Source organism: Ambystoma mexicanum, chromosome 6q, assembly GCF_040938575.1.
Source record: "Ambystoma mexicanum isolate Mex_15411 chromosome 6q, UKY_AmexF1_1, whole genome shotgun sequence".
In the NCBI taxonomy this organism is placed as follows: Eukaryota; Metazoa; Chordata; class Amphibia; order Caudata; family Ambystomatidae; genus Ambystoma; species Ambystoma mexicanum.
In genome coordinates, this window is record NC_090937.1 from 997,517,053 (window position 1) to 997,539,798 (window position 22,746).

The window sequence follows — 22,746 nt, forward strand, 5'->3', positions numbered from 1 at the left end:
ACCCCCACCTGCGAGGCTAAGAACCGCAGGGTCATCTTTGACTCCACACTTTCCTTCACCGCCCATTCCTCTGATGTCTGTAAAAAGTCAAACTTCCTACTGCACCTCCTCAGAGGTACTCTGCCTTTCCTATCCTTCCCCCAGAAGCTCACTGTCTCCCAAGCTCTGGTTCTCTCTAGGTTGGACTATTGCAACAGCCTCTTTCTAAATATACCTGCCTCTACTCTCCGCCTTCTGTAACTAATCCAGACCAGGACACTAAGACTTGTCCTTGGCCTCAAGCACTGGGATCGTATCTCTCAGCTCTGAAATCTCTCCATTGGCTCCCAGTGGATGCACATATTAAATTCAAAACCCTCTGCATTGTCCACAAGGCTCTCTGGGGCCTGGGTCCAAAATACCTTCAGCTATCCCTCTGCAAATACCTCCCCTCTCGAGCTCTTCGCTCCTCTACCTCTAACTCCCTCAGTGTCAGTCGTTTTTCAAAGAAACAAGCTGGGGGTAGATCTCTGTCTTCGGCTGGGGCCTCCCTATGGAACAGCCTCCCTGCCACTCTAAAAATTGTGGAGAACCATCTCTGGTTCCAGAAGCACCTCAAGACCTTCCTCTTTGCTTCTGCCTTCGCTCCCCCTCTCCCCTGCTGATCTGTTCTCTCTTGGCACTGTGCACCTGGCCACCCTCTGTCCTCCGGGCCCAAGTACCTGCTCAGCCTGCCACCCTCCCGCACTGGCTCCGGGCCACCCCTTGAACTGGAGTCTGTATCTGTACCCATACGGTCTCCCCCTCCCTTTTTCTTACTGCACTTATCAGACCTACCCTATCTGCTGCCTTAAACCCAGCACTTGCCACTTTCTGGTTGCGCTACCACTGTTTGTTGCCTTTATTATTTATGTATGTATTATTATTATTATTTATCTGTTTCTCCTTTGCTCCGCACTTTCCACTTCTCCCCCTTCCATGTACTTTTCCCCTCCCCCTCTCCCATGTACTTGCGCGTTCTCAATGTCACTGGGCCTAGTAAGATCGTTGTTTCGTTCTCCCATGTTCCCCTGCCTTCCCTTGTCGCGCTCTGAAACACTTGTGTACGAGCGCGATAGAAATAAAATATCAAATCAAATCAAATCAGAAGTCAATATTAAGTTTTTGGAATAGTTTCAGCAAGAGTTCCTTTCACAATTAAGGATAGGTGACCACTCTGGTAATAGAAAATGTTTTCAACAATGGATGTAGTGATTTTTTCTTCTCACGCGAACACCACGGCTTTCCGCAATAATACACATAATACATTTCCATTGTTAAGAATTAGTTTCAGAACAACAACCAACTGCTACTTGCTTTTAACTATACGCAATTTACTTTGGAGCTGGTTATACTTACCGGCAGCCACTGGCAGGGCTTATTGAGTGATTGTGAATGCTTTGTTCAATCACAAAGGATCACAGTTCACGGACGTTTATTGAACTTTATAATGGGTGAGATAAACGCCTAATATAAACCTAAATCTAAGATGGGAGCAAGCTACGACCATCAAATAATAATAAGGCCATCCGAGTGGCTTCTTGTCAGATAAAAAGGACCTATACTAAAAATAAACTATTGCCATTCCTTACTGCTAAATTACAAAAAGAGTGTGGGATAAGGTTTACCAGAAAAGAAAGCAGTGTTCACAAAAATGAAAGTAAGGATGGTATAGCTGGGTCTCCCTTCCCAACATTTGAAGCACGGGACAAGGCCAGACTCTCGAGCACAGCACACTCCTTGGCCTCGTCAGCACGAGGTTCACAGTACAGTTCAACAATATCAAAAACCTTCAGAGGCGAAGTCTCATTCTTCCAAATGTCTCTTGCCTTAGAAGTCTGGCTTATTCAAAGTAACAAACAAACAAAAGTTCCTTCGGAACTCTCGTACCCTTGGCATTTGCTCTTCGCCTCTAGGATCATCCTCCGCCGGATTCGGACCGTCTTTGCAATTTGGGCCTCCCTCCATTGGGTTCACTACGGCCTTCCTATAATACAGTTCATGTATTCTTAACACAGCTCATGCATTGCTAATTTTCATCAGATAGCAGGGTTTTCCTTCTACTAGATTTCTCACTGCATCCCTTTGTCGGGTTCACACTTGCCTTATTCCACAGTTCACAATATTATTGGAAAGCGGGGCTACATTCCCCTAGCTTTCCTCTGGCAATTGGTCACAGACTTTCGATTTTACAAGGGATTTTATGTGACCCTTGTAGGACCACTCTGACGCCACATGCCACCCTTTCCTAGGTTCTTCTGGTTCTCATAGTTTCAAAGACCTGGTCCCGGTCAGAGTCTTTCGAATGAGCGCACACATGGCGCCGGACCCCTCTGCACCTGGACCGCAACTAGGCTTTCTTTAAAGTTCAAACCCATACACAAGTTCTTTCTCTTTTGGAGTTCTTGCATTCAAAATGTTGCCACTTGCAACCTTGGGCTAAACACAGTTCGGTTTACTATTAGGTTCCTCCGACTCACCGGCTGTGCTGAACCTGTTGGCTTCTTTAATCTCTGGAGTCAAGGATAGTACCATGGTAGCCAGCTTGCCTCTCCGTGTACCATTGCCTTCTGCTGTTTCACACACCAGCTGTAACTCCTGGTCTTATGATTCCATTTTCAGAGGCTTTCCGGGTCAGAGTTGTAAACAGATAGGGTAACTCCCCCTTCGTCGTCCTTCCACGTCTCACTGCTTTCCTTCTCCGTTTGAATTGCTGGTTAGGTGCAGCTGTCTCCTCATGCATTCGGCCTTGCTTGAAGTGTGCTTTCGTGCCCTGTTTTTTTCCCTGTGGGGAAGGTAAAGGGCTGTCAGGTGTGCGTGATTATTGTCAATTGCCTGACTCTGCCTGACCCGTGTATTGGGACATGTCAGGTAAATGGCTCTGGTGTTAGTCCGTTGTCTGTTACTGTCTAAGAAAGTGTTTGCATGGGAAAAGGGTCAGTAGAGCTTCTAGATACCTTACAGGGTAGGATGGGGAGAATGTGTTACAGGAAGGGGATAGCACGTCTCAACCCTCAGTGACCCACTTCCACTTCCTGAAGACCCCTCGCCAAGGTGATCCTCCCCTACTGGTCGAGCCCCAGGAACTGGATCCAATAGCGATGGCCGTGCCTGGACGACAGATCTCTGTGGACTAGCGAGTGAGACACCTTCAGGTTTCTCACAGCAGCTTCTGAAATACAGGGTTTGAGAGTACAGGACCGTCTCAGAACTTGCAGGTGATATCTGGTGTCTCCATGTTCCGGCATTCCTTCTGGTCTCCCACTTCCTTGTGAATTAGCCTCATGTTTCTCCTCTGCTACTGCTACTGCCAGCCTTCCAGCTCCAGCTCCTGCTCTCTCTCCTTTCCTGCTCCTGCCTTTTATGCTTCACAGGTATGGTAATTGGCTTCAGGTGTGAGCCATTAGTTTCAATTGGCTCACTCCATGCTTAATTGCCTGACTACTACATCTAAAAGCCTCTTCAGCCCTCTTCCCTCTCTCAGTTCCTCTGGGATTCTGGGACATGTAGTCTTTTTTAACGAAGTTAGGTTTTTCTACTTCTTCAGTTTTGCCAAAATCAATTAAAAGGATGGGATTATGGGGAAAGTTAAAGAGGAGTCTTACTGGTTGTTCCTCCCTAGCCCCTGTGATCCTCCTGCAGTACACCACCCCCAGAGTCAGGATCAGAAAGCGTCTGCCTTTCCCTGTCCACATAAGAAGGGTTGCAGGCCAGGTTTTCCAGGGGAATCTTTGCTCATTCATCATAGGACCCTGAGGCGTTTCAGCGACCGCGTCAAATAATTTTAACTGTAAGAATTATAGCCACATAAGGAGAGAAAGTAAAGAGACTGAATGAGAAACAGGAAAGCATATTGCAAATAAGACCCATAACGAGATATAATTGTATGGACTACAAATGTGTGGGGAAGCCAAATCGAATGATGTATCAAGGAGATTTAAGATACCAAAGAGGGTATCCACAACTATGGAAGTAAAAGAGGAACAACATGTGAAGATAAGAAGCCCTGGCAGGAGATTATACCAGGCAATGATCAGTATGAATACAAGAGGTCCTGGCAGGAGAGTATACCAGGCAGTTGCAAATCTACAAGCAAGAAGAAATATAGAACTGTGTTTACCAGACTGTGATGAAGTGGCGGTGGACAACAGGGGCCCAGATGAGGAACCACCAGCACCAACAGAAGGAGGTGAAGGCAGCACAGAGCAGCGAGACAAATAGGCTGTAAAGGGAGGAGGGACAAGACTGAAAGGAGGGATGATTGATGGGACGGCTGGGGAATGGTGAGAGGAGGCAAGTTTGATGGTTCTTTTTTCTAGGCAGGAAGCAGAGGAACATGGGATGTTCGTGTGGGCATACTGAGAGGGAGAGCGGAAGAAAAGGAAATGGCTTCTGTGGCGGAGCAGGAAGCTGTAGCGTTAAACCCACGTTGGGGTTTTGTTTCAGGAAGCAGATAAACAAACCCATTGACCGTTCACATAAGGGTCCCTCCGTAGTGAAAGAGAGAGTCTGTGACCTGCCCTACTACAAGCAGGGAAGCCGCGTGATGCACTAGAGACAACGGCGCATATTGCATACAGAGAGAGAGGGAGAGCTACTAGCCGTGAGTGCTCCTGACACCGTTTTGAAGGTTTTTGCCTACACAGGAGCTCCAGAGAGGGAACAAACTACATTGAGCAGTTTGGACATTTTGTTTTGTTGTTCTCTGTTTTTTTGGTTTTTACCAGCCAAGTGTCAAGGAGGGCTGGACTGTGAAGCAACCTCCCGGAAGAGGGGGTGAGTATAAGGAAAATGTCATAAATAAAAGGCTATGTTCTGAACTGTTGAAGCTATGTCTGTGTTTGTTCCTTTTCCACTGGCTGACACAGACCAAATGAATTTGTTGAAACAAGTGAAACTACAAAGCTAAGCAACTTTGTAAATAACAGTACTGTTGTGGGCCAAGTAAGACACAACAAATTGTTGGACCAAGAATAATTTTTTATTGAGGAGAATTCCAGGGGAAGGGAACCACCCTCTGGAGCCAAGGCTTTACACCCATGGCAAACCTTTGTGTTGGAACTGTTTATTCCTTTATGAACTCTTTTGCAATTACCTAAGGCTAAAGACATTTCCCTTTTCACCTTATAGTTTAGTTTATAGTGTGAGGGTCGGAATAGAACCTTTGGACAGAAAGACAGTTTTGATTTCGCCATCCTGACACAGATAGATCCTTAGTTTTTGGTTTTAGGTAGGGAAATTCCTTTTAGAGCAGGGTCAGAGAGGCATTTTCCCAACCCTTTTGTTTTCAATAAAAGTCTTTAACCAAAGACATGGCAACCCTGTGTCCGACTTTCATTCCTAACTTCTCACACCTCGCTGTGTTTGCATAAACCTAATGTGGTATCTGTATTCTTTCTTGGAGGGCTGGTAGAGGAGGCTGTAGCTTCTTTAATAAGTTGAGCTTCATTCATTGAACCATGAGTAGTCTGGCTACCATGGGCTTAGAAGGGATTAATGTCTCTTCTGTTTCTTTATGTACACGCCTCTGTGCTGTCTTTGCCTTGCATAATGTTCTCTTTGCTTTCCTCTTCTTTGCAGTTTCTGTAGTGAATGTGTGCTGGTCTCAACACGGTGCATGAAATGATTGGTTTTATGTAATATGGTCACTGCTAAAATCCTGAAGCAAAAAAGACAGATTTAAAAAAAAGAAAAATAATTGTGAAGTTTATATGCGGGGGAGATCCCCCCCAGCCCCCTCATACAATAAATAATTACCATACCCTATATATATATATATATATATATATATATATATATATATATATATATATATGTATATATGTGAAAAGTACAAAGATGTATTTTTTTTATTCAGTCTTTTTTGACGTGGGATTTTTCGCAGTGACCATATCACTGGATACAAAATTATTCAGGTAAGTGTTGTCCCTTTAATACTTCTGCACGCTATCTGAGATGTGCAGAGTTCGGCTGTAGATCAGGCAAAAGAAATGGTGTGCCGAGGTTGCAGGGTTAAAGGAATGGTTAATCCCCCTCACTAACGTGAGAGGGGGTTTAGATTCTATTAAAGACAAGGAGGTGAGTATTATGCATTAAAATCTTTACTTCTGACACCACAGGAGCAAAGAATGTTTTTAAACAAAACAAGTTTCAACAAATAAAACTGAAAAAACAGTATCCCAGTGATAACAATGGGAGCAATCGCCAATCCAATATGAAGGCCTGGTCATGCCCTGCCAGCAACCAACAGGCAGAGACCCACCCCCATATAAGTCCTTTCCTCTATTAACAACTCCTCTTCTGTAGCTGCATCACAACAGGTGCCATCCTTGAAGATCAGACATGGTAACACGGACAACCCAATCGATAACCAGCTCCGGGATCTTCTCATGTTGCACCATGTCACAACAACCTCTATCACCATGTATAGTAGACTAGGTCCTGGCGCCTTGAACTAGTCGTGTAGAGGAAGAGTTCTTCCTAGTCACTTACCACTCTACTGATCTTGTTACACAGCAGAGCAGTTAATTGATGGAAGGACACGGGAGCACACAACCGGAACACTGCTGGCTGCAAAAAAGGCCACAGGTTAATGAATTGCGCAATTCAGTTTGCGGTCTATAATACAGAAACAGGGTAAGTAGCTCACCTGCTGTGCCAAGAACCGTATAGGTGTTACAATAAGACTGGAGCGATTTAGGCCAGTGGTTCCCCCCCTAAACTCAAAGACCCCAGAGTAAGTGTATAGCCTAATCAATAAGACGCTAAAGCAAACAAGAGAAAGGGGATTCCTTACCGGAGGTGTGTATGATAGTGTTCTCCGGGCACTGGAGTCTGTAGATTTCCATAAGCCAAACCAAAGTCCAAGGAACCCTATTCCCGTAGGCACGAGGACACCTGGAAAGTTATTGTTCTTCTCTCCTCTTCCCGATGGCACGAGTTTGCCTTGTTCTGCTGGCAAAGAAGTCTATAGTCCGTGCAGACAGAAACGAGCGGATGCAGAGTTCCACAGGCGTTGCTGGTACTTTGTGGTGGTAGCGAAGCAGGTAATCCGTGACGTATCCAAACCAGTCAAAAGCAAAATCCAAAATGATAGTCAGACAGAAGTCTGTGGAGCGTAGCAGGGGGTCAGGACCGTAGAATCGAAATGCCAATATCCAAACAGCAAACAGAGAGAAGTCTGTGGGGCGTAGCAGAAGGGGGTCAAGACCGGGTAATCAATGCAAGTAGGAGGGCTAACCATGACAAGGTCGTAGGACGAAGCAAGAGGTCGAAATCCAATGGAGCAAGCGAGGAAACATGAAACGCACAGTGCTTAGTGATAAATAATCAGAAGCAAGGTGCTTTAGGATAAGAGCCATACTTAAACAATCGGCTATACTAACGCCACAACATGCTCTTCCGAGCATTCCTGGTCTGACGTGTTGCATTCCAGCGTTTCCCTGGCAACTCCCAGCTGGAACGCAACATGATCTTCCGGGCAAGCTTTTTCGTTGGAGAAGGAGCATATCTTCTGAGAGGGTGCATGGTAAATGTAGGAACAGAGCGTTGAGCCCTATTGGCGGAATGTGCAACAGGGAAACCTTTTGAAACAGGTAGAGGTCTTTTAGAGGCTGGGGAGGGCCGGTGAATCCTGACACACCAACCTGGGGCACTCGAGAAACCTCCTTGACTGGATCACTTCACTTTGAAGCTGCATGTAAAACAAACAGAAAAAGGGTGGGTAGGTGCTATAATGAAAGTGTCTTTAATAGAATCTAAACCCCATCTCAGGTTATTGAGGGGGATTAACCATTATATGTCAAGAGGATAGGCTTCATATTATGCAAGTTTAAAGCCCTTGCATCACATTAAGTTCAACATGATCAATTTGGGTATGATAAAATGTCTTGAATGTGGATTCTCTGGACCAATCAGCTGCTTTCAAAATCTGTTCCACCCCTCCCCTCAGGAAAGTGGCTTTAGAAGCCATAGCACCCCTTATCGAGTGTGCCCCTAAGGAACAAATGTCAATCCCTGATTCCTTCATGACTCATCTGACCCATCTAGCTAAAGTGGCGGGGAACACAGGTTATAGGGTTTCCTGTAAGAAGTAAGCAGCTGAATGGTACCAGGGGGCCTAAGCTACGCTGTCTTTAACTCAAAACATTTTAAACATTAAACACCACACAGTTTGAGGTTTTCTGGAAAAGCTGGGTATGAAATGGAAGAAATCATGCATTTAGATCTCTTAGAAACAAAGCAGGTTACCCCCTGTGGGGAAAACCCCTTATTATCAACATCCAAAGCTCTGATATCTGACACCCTTTTTATGGAGATGAGACACAGTAGCATGGCTAACTTAGAGAAAAGCTGTTGCAAAGATAAGTCATCATTATGGGGCCAAGAGTGAAACAAATCCAAGACCATATTGACATCCCAAAGGACTGAATACCTAGTCTTAGGCGGGACCTTAATGCGAATAGACCAAAAAATGCCTGCCCACTGGTTCTCCTTTCATGAGCACATGGCCAGCCGAAATGGCTGACCTTAACCCATTAATAGTTCTATAAGCCTTTCCCTCTTTGAACAACTCAAACTAAAAATTAACTACCTCTACAGGAGGGGCAGAAACAGGATCGAGTAGCTGAGCCACACACCAGCCCGCCCAGCGACTCCATGCTGAGGAGTAGCCTGACTTAGTGGAAGCTGGCTAGGAATCCTTGATGACACAGATGTGAAAGTCCCTGAAAGCACCAGGAAGAGCTGAACTCTTCCAATCCATAAGGGAGAGATGCCACCGAAGGACCAGCTCGTGAGGGAGACCCGTTGGGTCTGTTAAGAGCCGAGGTTGGAGAGTGAGAAGATGAGGAATATCCACTGCAAGTTCTAGGAGGGCTGGAAACCACACCTGAGAGGGCCAAAAGGGAGTTACTATAACCAAAGCCGCAGTCTGTCTGCGCACTTGCACCAGGACTCTGGCCAGTGGTCAACGGGGGAAAGGCATAAGACATGGGGACACGACCCATCGTGGAGAAAGGCGTTGGTCGTTCAAGCCAAGGGGTCGGACCTCCAACTGAAAAAGAGAGGCACCTGACAGTTGATTCTTGAGGCAAAGAGGTCTACTTGAATCGGACCCCAGAGAGACAGGATCCTGGCAAAGAGGGTTTTGTCCAGCATTCAATCGCTCCTGTCCTGAAGATGTCTGGACTTCCAGTCTGCCACAGTATTGCTGGCTCCAGGGAAATACTCTGCTTTTAAGAAAATGTTCATGTCTAGGCAAAAGTGCCAAAACTCCCTTGCTAGATCCACTTGGGCTTTTGAGCGGGTCCCCCTCAGGTGGTTTATGTAACGCACTGCCGATATATTGTCCATCCTAAGAAGGACACAGCAATTCCCCTGATCCTTGAGGAGGCTCTTAACTGCAAAGGAGCCTGCCAGTAGTTCCAGACATTTTATATGTAGAGATTTCTCTTCAGCTGACCATTTCCCTCCAGTGGAAACCTGCCCTATCCTGGCCCCCCAACCTGCCCTGCTGGCATCGGATTCTAGAACAACCTCTGGAGAAGGACCAAAGGTTGCTTGCCATTCCAGGCGGTCATATGATTGAGCCACCAGAAGAGCTCCAACCTGGCGTCGGGAGACAATAGCACCATCTGTGAATAGGATAGATTCTTGCAGAGATTTCTGCCCTTGAGGTGCTGCAATGCCCTGTAATGTAAGGGGGCCGGAAAGATGGCCTAAATGGAGGCGGATAGCATCCACACCACCCTGGCTGAGAGAGACCATCCCCGTCTTTAGGAGGAGGCAAATTTCCTTCCGAATATTTGAGAGCCTGCTGTCTGGCAGCGGAAGGATGCATTGTATAGGCTGGAAGATGGACTTCTTCACATTTATGACAAAGCCTAGGGCTTGCAACAGGGAGATCGTCATATGCAGGTGATCCTGGAGAACCTGAAAATTCTGCCTCAAAAGGAGCATGTCGTCCAGATAAATGATTATTTGAATCCCCTTCGCCCTGAGGAAAGACATCACCAGCTTCATTAGCTTGGTGAAGCACCATGGGGCTGAAGAAAGGACGAACGGGAGAGAGGCAACCTGCCAAATACGACCCCCATATTGCATTTGGAGAAACTCCTGTTGAAGGGGGGAAACCGGGACTACCAGGTGCGCATCCTTGAGGTCTATTTTGACCATCCCATCTGCAGGGAGGAGGGTGTCCCTGAGAAGGTGAATGCCCTCCATCTTGAAATGTTGATAAACTACAAAGGAGTTGAGGGCTTGTATATTTATGACAGGGCGAAACCCCTCCCTGGGTTTTGGCACTAGAGAAATCGTGCTGAGAAACTGGGAGACTCTGAAGGTGGCCAGGACTACTGCACCCTTGAAGATGAGGTCCCGGACCTCTGCATCCACTAACTTCTGTTCGGCCTTGTCAAACTAGAGGGGCATGGGAGGAATGAGCTGACAGGGAGGGGAGTACAACTCTATTTGGCTATTTCAAACCCCATAGTGTTTGCAATACCCATGGATCTAAAGTGAGTTCCTCCCACTGATGAAAGAACCTTGCCAACCTGCCCCCCCAAACTTTTGCAGGAAGAAATATTTCAAATATGTGGTAATACCTGGAGCTGTTCTTGCTCTATCTCCACCTCTGCTGGCACGTCCTCTCCACTGAAACCCCCTCTGAGGGTAGAAAGCAGCCTGGGTTCCTCGAGCATAGGAGGAATGATGTGCACCTCTGGATGCATATTAGTGGGCACGGGTAGAACCCCGGGAGAGACGGTCAGAAGAGCGGGCTCTACCTCGTCCAGCCTCGTCAAAAACCTTAGGGGCAAAAACCTTCCTAATGTTGGCCTGGGCCTTATCCAGGGCAGTGAAGGTGTGCACGTATGTAGATAGGTCTTTTATAAACCTGTCACCAAACATGTTGCCTTGGGCTTTAGGGCCTGCTTTCCCTTCTGCCATAACTTGTAATTTGGAGTTGATGCGCATAAGAAGAGACTTGTGCCTCTCCTCAGAATTGCCAGTGTTGGTATTGCTGAGCAGGCACACCGCCCTTTGCACCCAGCCTCGAAGAGCTTGGACATCAACTGGGGAATGCACAGCTTCCTCCGCTAATTTGAAAATTTGAGTCAAGGGACCCAAAATATCTAGAAACTTGTCCTGGCAACTGCGCAGGGCTTTGTCAACCCCCTTCTTGAGGTCCTTACCTTTCTGGGATAAAAAAGACACCTTAGGTTGGTCAATATCACAGGTAAGAGTCACTGTATCCGGAATGACAGGTCTAGGGAATTCAGAACTTCTTCCTTGGGAAAAGGCCTTCTGACCGATTGATTTAAAAAAGTAGAGACCCCACGGACCTTGGTTGTTGAATGAGCGAGGGATCAAAAAACGGCACCCCACTGTCATCTAACAAAGGACATGTAGTTCCTTAGACAAATCCACAGGGGTCCCCTTCTTTTTACGCCTCTTGGGCAGGGAATCAGAATCCTCAGAACTATCCTGTGAGGACATGGGAGTTGAAGGGGCGTTAACCGGAGGTATTGACCTTGCGGTTCCCCCAATTTACACTTCAAGGCCCTCTTAGCGGAGTGATCTTGATCTGGGGAACTGGACACAGGACTTTGTTGTCCATACAAATGCTTAGATTTAGACGAACATTTTCTAGGGACATGCACTGCAAGGGAAGTAACCGGATCAGAAAGAGGGTGAAAATCAGAAATATTATTAATGTTATGTTATATTATGTCACTTAAACTTATAGAGCGCACGGTCGCCCAAGGGCATTATGGCACTAGAGAGGGGAGCTGCCTGCTAAAAAGAAAGACCAATGGAAAAGAGGAGCTAGAATAAGGTGGTTTTTAAGAGCTTTCCTAAACCCAAGATGGTTGGAGGTGCCTCTGAGTAGCAATGGAAGGCTGTTCCAGAGTTTGGCAGCTTCAATAGAAAAGGCCCTGCCACCTATCCTTTCGCGGTTAAATCGAGGAACCATAAGTAGATTAGAGGTGGAGGAGCGTAAGTCACGTTCCGGAATATATCAAAAAAGTTTGGACTGCAAAAACTCGGCTCCTTGGCCGTGGATCGCCCCGGGGAACAATACATAGCTACTTGAAATGGACACCCTGGGCCACCGGAAGCCAGTGAAGTCGTCGAAGCACTGGCGAAATGTGAGCACCATAGGGAGAGCCGGTGGCTAGCATGGCCGCCAGGTTCTGCATGCGCTGAAGCCGTTGTATAAGGCTGGTAGGCTGTGATAGATATAGAGAATTGCAGTAGTCCAAACGCGGAAGGACTAGTGCCGCTACCACAGGGAGGCGGATGGCTTCTGATATCAGCGGAAGAACTTTCTTAAGGACCCTGATCTGATGGTGAGCAGACTGGCACGCGGCAGTAACCTGGTTGGACATGGAAAGAGACTTGGAGAGGATAACACCCAGATTTTTCACCTTACTAACTGGGCTAGGAAGAGGACCTAGAGAGGTGGGCCAAAAGGCAGAGGTCCACAATGAAGGATCGGGAGGACAACCCACCAACATTACCTCCGTCTTATCGCCATTAAGCTTGAGCCAGTTTTGGTCCATCCAAGTACCGACTGCCCTCAGGCAGTCATGGAGGCAGGACGAGATCTCAGCCCGATTTGTGTGTCGTCAGCATAAGAGTAACAATTAAGTCAATAGGAGCGGATAAGGCAGACTAGTGCCCAAATATAGATATTAAACAGGATTGGGGAAAGAGAAGAACCCTGCGGGACATCACAAGTGAGGGAGCAGGATGAGGAAAAAAAAGGAGGCATAGCAAGAGTTTGTGTACGATCAGAGAGAAAGGAAGTAAACCATGCGAGAACAGAACCAGATATCCCTATCTGCGCCAGGCGTGCAAAGAGGATGGGGTGGTCAACTGTGTCAAATGAGGCTGACAGATCCAACAGGATCAAGGCACCACTTCCACCTGCATCGACTAGCCTGGACATATCATCTTGTACAGAAACGAGCACACTATCCGTGACCCTCCCAGGCCTAAAACCAGCCTGGGCAGGGTTGAAGATTTGAGACGATTCCAGAAATGAGGATAAAAGGGGTGTGATAAGAGATTCCAGAAGTTTGGACAGAAAAGGGAGTAGGGAGATAGGGCGAAAATTAGCAGGGACAGTGGGGTCAAGCAAGGGCTTTTTTAGAAGAGGAATGACCCTTGCTGATTTCAGCTCCGAAGGAACCTGTCCTGACTGGCAGGAGTTGTTTATGGCTGCTGTAATATCTGCTAGAATGTCTGGGGCAATCTGCTTCATAATGGTTGCCGGAATGACATCCTCAGAAGAGGACGATTTAATCTTTAAAATAGCTGCTAGGACCTCTGCCTCAGTAAACAGAGGAAAGGTAGACCAGTTGGTAGAAAGGTAAGGAGAAGAAGTAGGCAGAAACACAGCGGCATCAGGGGTAGTTATCGCAAGAGATTCAACCTATCGAAAGCTGACGCCAGGATAGAATTAAGGTAAAGAAGGGCAGAGTCCATAGAAGCTTGAATTGCCCTTTTTACTGAATGGGGGCAGAGATGGAGCCCTCCCTGAACCCTTAAACCCAGAATCCTCCCCAGATCTTTCACTTTTTTTTTTCAAAGGCCTAACCTGGGTACTGGCATCAGCTGAAGGAGGTCCCTCTAATCCCTTGGTTGCAACCATAATTAAATAGGAATACATGCGGCCACTATATATGAACAACAAAAAAAGGGAGGACATAATGCCAATGTAAGTGAACTGCCCCTTTGCACAGCACAACAGCTGTGAAATATTGATGTAAGGAAATGTGTTTACACAGAGTGCTTTTGAGCACAGAAAGGCCAGGCTAAGCCTGGAAGCCGAGCAGGCAGAGGAAAAAACTAACAGCAGCAGAACGCTGTGTGCACAAGGCTATGGGCAAGAAATGTGCTTGCACAATGTTCTTATGAAAAAAAGAAAGAGCCAGGCATAGCCTGGAAGCCAATCAGGCCGGGCTAAGCACTTTGAATAATAATAAACACCAGACAGGGCATGGACGCCGAGTAGGCCATCTTCAAACGAAGCACATCTGTTAATGAGAGGAGGAGGGGCTGCCTCTCCTGCACACACGCTTGCCGAGCAGGCGAGCGTGGAACTCTGAAGGCCCTGAGCAAACAGAACGCTCGGGCCTTCAGTAAATAGAATGCTGGGGTCAGGCGTTCGTGCAAAACCGACCGCTGCAGGGCTGTTGAATAAATTAATGCAGCGGTTGCTACGCACTACACAAAAAAAGCAAACAATGACTGAAATTGAGGGACAAATCGGCCTGCAGCCTATAATAACACGTGTATGCACCAAAGTTATTAATAGAAGAAACTAAAGTTTCTATTCTTTCAGAGACACCAACTCGCAACAAAGTACAAGAGTGAATACAAATGTACCTAGCTTTTGCCGTCAGCAGCAAAGAAAGAGGAGTTGTTACTAGAGGAAAGGACTTATATGGGGGTGGGTCCCTATCTATTGGTTGCTGGCAGGGGATGACCTGGCATTCATCTTGGATTGGGGATTCCTCCCTTAGTTATGACTAAGATACTGTTTTATCAGTTTAATTTGTTGAAACTGGTTTTGTTTAAAAATGTTCTTTGCTGCTGTAGTTTCAGAAGTACAAAATAGTAATGCATAATATGAAGCCTCCTGTCTTGACATAGATTTGTCGACCTGTGTTTTAGAACGTGAGGGGTGAGCTGCTGTTCCCAAAATTAGCGCCGAGTTCTGGGCAGGGCTGTGGCGCTGGTAAAGTTTAGGCTCCAGCAAGCACAGTGGTTTCAAAGGTTGCCGGTAATGGCTTCACACGTGAAGAATTCAGGCGGCAGCAGGGCGCTTTGTTTCTGTAAGTATGAAGCTGAATTCAGCTCAGCACCTAATGGAGATGAGCCTCCGGATCGTAGGCACCGTTTGTGATATTGCGCACGAGAAAACTACAGAGGAATGTGTTCTATATATTTCTTGTGCTTACTGTTCATCTCTCTTTCTTTCAGGGAGGACCTTGAAGCGCAAACCAGGAGATCGGATCAGGGATTCCACGAGGTAAGTGGACACAGGTAACTGTTATGAAGTGCTACTTCAGCCTTGGACACCGTGACCATGAAAACACCAAGTACCTTATATACCCTGACTGCTAAAATGGCTCCTTGGTTTCTGACAAGGTATAATGGAAGTTGTGGTTTCTTGGTTCATGCCTGCGTCCCCATCCATCTTAGTCCTAGTCTTCCCACTAATTGCGACGACCAGGTATGTCTAGTGCCAGGGTGTTTGCCCACATATAACCAGCCCAGCCTCAGGATCCTGTCAGTACAGACCCCCGCCCAAAGATCTCCCTCAGGGTGGGGTTTCTGAGGATTCTATAGGTGAAAAGGGAAGATCAGGCGGTTAGCATGTACCCCGGATGCTGGTTCCCAAGTGTGTTCTTCCAGCCCAGAGCCCTTCCAATCCAAAAGAAAAATCAATCTGACTCTTACCCTTTTGTCATCTAGGATAGCCATCAACTTGTATTCCAGAAACTGAGCTAAGCTTATAGGCACTGGGATTTATAGTGATTCTTTCAAAATAAAAAGTTTCGAATCACAAAACCCTCGAAAACAAAGTTTTGAAAAAAAAAGCTTTGACAAGCTATAATTAACATGCAAAAATGCATTTCTTTCTAAACCAATCCATCAACAATAGACATGGACTGGTTACAATTGAAATGCACTTTCACATGTTAAAAGTAGCATTTCAATGCTTTTTTTGTAACTTTAAAACGTTACATGGAGCTGTCTAGTGCTGAAATATCAGCACTGGGCAGCCCCTTGTAACGTTTCAAGGTTTTTGTGTATATTGGGGGGTTTCCACTCCCCCAGCCCCCCGAAACCCCACGACCCAACCCTAACCCAAGCCCCAACCCTAACCCCCACCCCAACCCTAAACCCTAACCCTAGCCACAACCCTAACCCTAATTTAACCCCTAAACTAACCCAAGCTCCAACCCAAACCCTAACCCTGGCACCAGCCTGCACTAATACTTACCATTACATGTCGATGGCACCATCGATTTTTTTTCATGTAAATGGTCATTCAATGGAATGGCATTTTGATTAAAAAAAAACTCGATGGTTTGCCATTCAAAACTTTTACATTCGTAGGAATGACCGGATACCGGCGCTGGTGGTACCTTTCCGGGTCTGATGTGGGAGAGTGCTTTCTTAACTAAGGACACATGGAATTGTGAGTGCACTTGGATTGACGGGGGCAATGACACCTTAACTGCAGCCTTCCCGACTGGCTTTATCGTTGGGACGGGCCTATGTAGCGGGGTAAGAACTTGCAAGGCTCTCTTATATGCAGATGCTTAGTGGAAACCCACACGGAGTACCTCATCTGAAAGTCAAGAGCTGGTAATCGTTTGTTATCTGTGTGTTTCTTGTGGCGTTGCTTGGTCAGCTCCAGATTACGTTTGGCTAACTCTAGGGTGCGTTTGATATTATCATGGTGTTCTTGCACTGATGGAACTGTGGTACAGGGAGACTGTTGTTGACTCCCATAAAGAAGTACAAACGGAGCATATCGCATAGAAGTGTGAGGGGTGCTATTGTAAATGAACTTGGCATCCCATAGTATCTCCATCCATTTGCACTCAGTCCGAGATATCATGTATCGCAAGTATTGTAGAAGGGCTTGACTTACCTGTTCTGTTTGGCCTTCTGAGGATGGTAACTCAAGGATAATCTTGAGTCAGTATGGGTTGTCTGACAAATAGTGAGCAGTGAATTGGCTCCCACGATCAAAGATACGTACCAACGGTAATCCATGCAGATGAACCACTTGCTCCGTTAAGATTTCGGCTAAGGCTCTTGCTATAGGTAGCCCTTCTGGGGTAAGAAATGAGCCACCTTGGCCAGATGGTCAACCACCAACCACCACTATTATGGTATTAAATCCCTTACTTTTGGGTAACTCCACGATGAAATTGTCTGACCAGGTATGCCAGGGAGCCGGTAGTATGGGAATAGGTTGTAATAAAGCCTGTGGTTTTACCCTTGCGGCCTTGTTCTGTGTGCATATTCTGCAAGTGCAAATACGTACTGATGTCGGGCTTCATATTGGGTCACATAAAGTGTCTTATAGTTGCAGTAAGGTTTTTGTTATGCCAGGATGTCCGGCCAGAACGGAGACATGATGAATCTGCAGTAGTTGGGTCCTTAATGCTTCCATTGGAACATATTGGGCCTCATTAGAGGTTTGCCGATACCGGCCAATGGTAATACAGTAACTACCACCTGCTCTGCCGGTAATACTGCATATTACAGGTGCCAGTAAGGGTAGAGAAATCCCCATTCCATGTAGTCCCATAGAACTCCATGGGGGGACTGCCAGCATTACCGGCACCACTAATGCTGTTGCCTGTAATACCAGCTTTTCTTGTGGGTGTGGTTCCTGACTTCTCCAGCTGTAAATCAGGCCACACCACGGACAAATTTGTAGTTTTCCGGTCCGGTGAACAGAATTACCGGCACGTTAATTCCAGGCCGGCAAACTAATAATGAGGCCCGTAGACTTGTTCTGTAATAAGGGACGCCTTATTTCATATGGCACTTCCCTCCCACGTGTGATGCCTCACGGTTTGCATCAGGAGAAAGTGCATCATGGACCTGTTGTAGGAACGAGACTGTGGGTTAGAGGGTGCTTATGGTGCATTCAAAGTGTTCTGGTGGGATAATTGGTCTTGGATCGGGCAGTCTTTGGGCTTCTTCTTCCTCTTCTTTGCTCATCCCAGTGCGAGAAAGGACATTTTTCACCCCAGGTCAGAAGGTAATGTGAAAGTCAAAGTCTCGAAGAAAAGGGCCCATCTAAGCTGTAGTGCAGATAGCGTCCTGGCCGACTTTAGGAATTACAGATTCCTGTGGTCGATGTAGACTGTGCCCAGGAGATAATGGCGCCATTTAATGGCAGTAACTCCTTATCCGTTGCTGCCTAATTCTTTTTGGATGAAGAGAACTTCGTTGACCAGAAACTGAGCGAGTGCAACAATCCGTCTTGTCCCAATTGAGATGAAACGGCCCCCATTGCAACATGGGAAGCATCAGTCTTGACCACATTTTGGTACATCAGGTTTTGGGCGTACTAGGATGGGTGCTGTGGTAAACAAGGTAAGGTTTTCATACATTGAAAGGCACCTCTGCCTCCGTTGATGAGAGAAATGTTGTGTTTCCCTTGAGAAGGCTTGTAATGGGATTCACAATGGCAGAGACGTCAGGGATAAACTGTTACACTCACCTGGTATCCACGGGGACGCCACCCAGCCCTGGTTGGATGATTTGCACTCTCAAACCCTCTCCCGGTCCCTTGGTAAGGCCTCTGGTTAAAGATGGGTCTGCAATATAGCAGAGCTGGATTCAATACCAGATTGTCTTTATGTTTTCCCACCTCCCTTGGCCTCAACTCCTTCCTCCCCCTTGGGCCTTCTCCTCACCTTAATATTGTAAAAGGTGGATTCTCCGTCCTGCTCCTCGTGGCAGGGACGCGTAGATGTGGGGGGCGAGCAGCGACCAAGTTACTTCACTGGTGCAAGCCCCCTGTGGGAATCCAGGCCTGCTGCGACTCCGTAGGTTTGCTGCTTTACAGTCTTTATATGCAGTTCTTATGTTCCTCTTAGTTCGAATAATAATGTCTTGCTTCTTTCCTTTTAGGTATGGAAAGGTATTTTGGTGTTGTCATGCAGTTTGAAGATGAGCATGGGCCGGTAGGCAAAAGCGCGGTGTGCGCAATGCTGTCCAGTGAGTAATGCGCGATGCGCGGCGCTGTTTCGCTCTTTATATTGCTAACCTGTGTCTTTTCTTTCCTTGCAGGTTGCAATGTTCCTCGCCGAGCGCCACAATGTTCCAGCAATTACACTGACCAGGAGATGACTACCCAGGTAAGAATTGTGTGGCTTTCTTCATTCGGGAGGAAACGTGAGTAAACGCTTACTAATGCTGTCTTTCTTTCTCCTCTTTCCAGGTTATGGTATTCCAGGATGCATGCAGTGCCGGATGATGGAGTTCGTACCTTCAGGTGAGTGGAACTGAAGTCAGCGATGGATTGAAGACAGGATATTGTTCTAGGTAAGATTTGTAGTGTTCTTTTTCTCTCTGCAGGTCCTTGGTTTCAGGTAAGCTGGCATCAAAGAACTGGACACGGTGAGCGTTACGCTGCCCACAGCAGAATAACGCAAAGCATGTTCTGCTGTTTGGGTGTGGTTTAAATAGACTGAGGTAAAGTAGTCCAGGTAAAATAGTCCCAGGCCTGCCACACCCAAAGTAGTCCAGGTAAAATAGTCCCAGGCCTGCCACACCCAAAAGACTAGAGCGCATAGCTCAGTTCCTTGTAACTGAGCTTTGTGTGTGCCTCCATGTTGGCTCAACCCTCCCCAAGTTAAATAGTCCCAAGTAAATAGTCCCATTCTAATGGGGGTCTTCATGATGGTTATGAGCCTGGCGCCTGAGTCTTGAATGAGGTTTTAAGGCCTTTGACCTGGCCCTAACAGGAAGGCTGATTTGCCAGTGAGGGCCAGGGGCAAGCGTCATGACATAAACAGTCTGTAGAAGTTGTAGCACCCCTTTCACTGATGTAGGTGATGGCCATTGCAGTATTGCTTCCACCTTCCGGTTATCTATTGAAATTCCTTCCGGGGTTAGTATGTGCGGCAGGGGTGTTGCAAAGCCCAAAGGGCATCACCTGGTATTCAAATGCTGCCCTACTAGTACCGCCCTATCACCAACTCCCCCTTTCTTTTTTTTTTTGTTTTAAAAGTTTATTGATTAAATTTTGTTTTTGATGCTTACGCATCCTTACAAAATTATAACATAGTTCACTTCGATTTCATTCAATAAACATCTTTACATATATTCACTATACATCTTATGAAGCAAAGAAAAAACCAAATAATTACAAATATCTACATTAAACATAACATTCAGAAAAGAACATCCAAAATTGATTGTTCTATATAAAACATGATTATCATTTCACATAAAAACATTTCATTATTCACAAAAACAAGTAGGTTCTAGGAAATGCCTCTTATAACAGAGCCAGTCACACGCAGAAACCTAGAAATTCTAGGTCTCTGAATCGGTGGATATGGCTGCCTCGATAATTTTCACTAGGCGTACAGTCGCTAGAATTATTGAATTACAAGAGCCCCACATACAACGTGACCATATTAATTCCCTTCCAAAAACTGAGTCAGAAGAAATAAACGAGTTAATGTTTTTTAACCTTTCGGTTTCAAAAAAAGGACATATAAGAAAGAGATGTTTTAAAGTTTCAATTACTTCATCCTTATTACAAAATCTGCAGGTGGTATCGGGAAGAGTGTTAGAGTTACAGCTCCAATATTTTGTTCTCGCTTTCGTGTGAAATAAATCCAAGCAGAATCGTATGTATAATGTCCTGGTTTCAACACTAGGGCAAAGAATGAGGTATTGTAAACGTGCCGATTGCTTGTGTCTAAATATTGCGTATTCCGTAAATGATACATAAGAAGATATCTGAGAGCAGGTAGCAGCCCAGTCATTCCAAAACAAACGTTTATGAGCTGTTTTTAGTTTGAGTTGCAAATCTCTAGAAGAAATGTTAATTCCGGCTAAAATGGTAAGTATACGCTTATGGAAAGTTACAATCGAAGCCGGGTAAGATTCTCTCAACATGACAAGGAAGTCCTCGTATATCGAGTTTTCAAGAGGAAAACACATCTTTGCATAGTTTTTCAATATACGCCAATTATGACGTGATGCCAGGGAATTTAATCCTAGTTTGTGGCGTAAGATTGCATTCGGAAGATAAGAAGGTAGACCGAGGGTAGTTTTCCACAATTTAGCTTGCAATTTGTTTAGAAAGGTGGAGAGATCTAATAAACATAGATCTAATCCATATAGGATAATTGCCTCCACCTTTTTAGAATAGAATTCGAAAAGCGGAACTAAAGAGAACTTACAATATTTGCGAAAAATTATTTTCATTTGGTTTTGCAGTGGAAGAACTTATTCAGCCAATGTTTTTGCCAAAAGATAGCAGAAGTATTATTTGCGAAATTGTAACCCAAATAAGTAGACTGTGTGGCAATTTGAATATAGATGGAGTCTAAGTGCCAGCAAAATGTGCGCACCTTTCTCCTTGAAGAAAGCACAAGAATATTCGATTTTGCAGAATTTATCGTTAAGTTGTTTGCTCTACAAAAGTGCTGAAAGTTTTCCAATTTGTTCTGAAGACCCGATTGGGTACTATCAAACAAAAGCACATCGTCAGCGTACGCTAACCACGAGAGTTGAAGCCTACCAAGACGGACGATGAAAGATTTTGAAGAGTCCCATAACCCTTCGATGTCTGATAAGTATAGGTTGAATAGGACTGCCGCAAGATTACAACCCTGCTTGACACCAATTGCCGTTGGAATAGGCTCGGTCAGGCGACCATTGCTTGATATGCGTACTCTAAAGGACGTGTTGTGATGTAGCAACGCAATGAGTGCTACTAAGGAAAGCGGGAATTTAAGTTTTACCATTTTATCCCATAGTCTACTTCGAATTACGCAGTCAAATGCGGAAGATAAGTCTAAGGATGCTATAAAAATCGGTCCATAGTGAGGACCATGCGCTTTCGCATTTAAATGCGCCAATATCGTGGCATTTAGTTGTGTCCCCATATTTTTTCGGAATCTCGTTTGTACTTTGTGTAAGATACGATTTTCCGTGATGTGGGTTTCGACATCCTTCAATAAAAGGAGTGCGAAGATTTTAGACGACACGTCCATATGGGCAATAGGCCTGAAATTAAGAGGGTTGTTTAACGGTCCTTTTTTGTGCAAAGGAATAATGATGGAGCTAACCCAAGAGGGCGGGAGAGATTTTAAAGTGAAGATTGATTGAAAAATCCTCAACAATACAGTGGCCCAAAATAACGGGTCATCCTTAATTACGCAGGGCGGCAGCCCATCCGGGCCTGCACATTTCGAGGTCTTTAGCTTTGTAATAGCACACAGTATGTCCTCAACAGACCATGGGCACAGCGCCGGAATGTGAATGACTAACTCAGTTATATCAGCAGGTGTGAATCTCACTGGTAAAAGATATTTCTGTTAAAAAAAATCAAACCAGGAAGTGCCGTCTATGGCTGATTCCAGAGGAATCAGTAATGAGTTTTTATTCGATGCCCTAAGTAATTTCCATATATCTCGAATATTATGCTTACAGATTAGGCGTACCATGTTTTGGTTGCCTATTAAATGGAACGAGGTTCGGGCAGCTTTTATGCTATTTTTATGTTTTCGTACAAGTAATTTTTTAGCTGCCAGGTAGCCAATATAATCGCTAGAGCGGAATTTTCGCTTAAGGGTTCTTAACTCACTATTTCTCAACGCTTTTAGTTTGGCAAGTATATTTGCCAAATGAGAAGTCGGGGAGTTAGTGTTCTGCTGTAACTGCGCCGATTCTGCTATGGCAGCTAGATGTCCTTGAATCATCTGCAGATTCCACTCGAGAACGGCCTGAGATGGGTTATCCTCAAAAGCGGAATCAGGCCACCAATCCCGATAGACTAAAAATGTCAATTGTCTGCAAGTCGAAATATTCCAGCGAATTGACAAAAACTGTCGATCACTCTGAACTAAGGCAAGGGCCTGCATCCTATCAAACGATTTAGTTTCAACAATCATAGTGCCCGAGAGTATGGCATGATCGCCATAAGGTGGAAAATGGAAA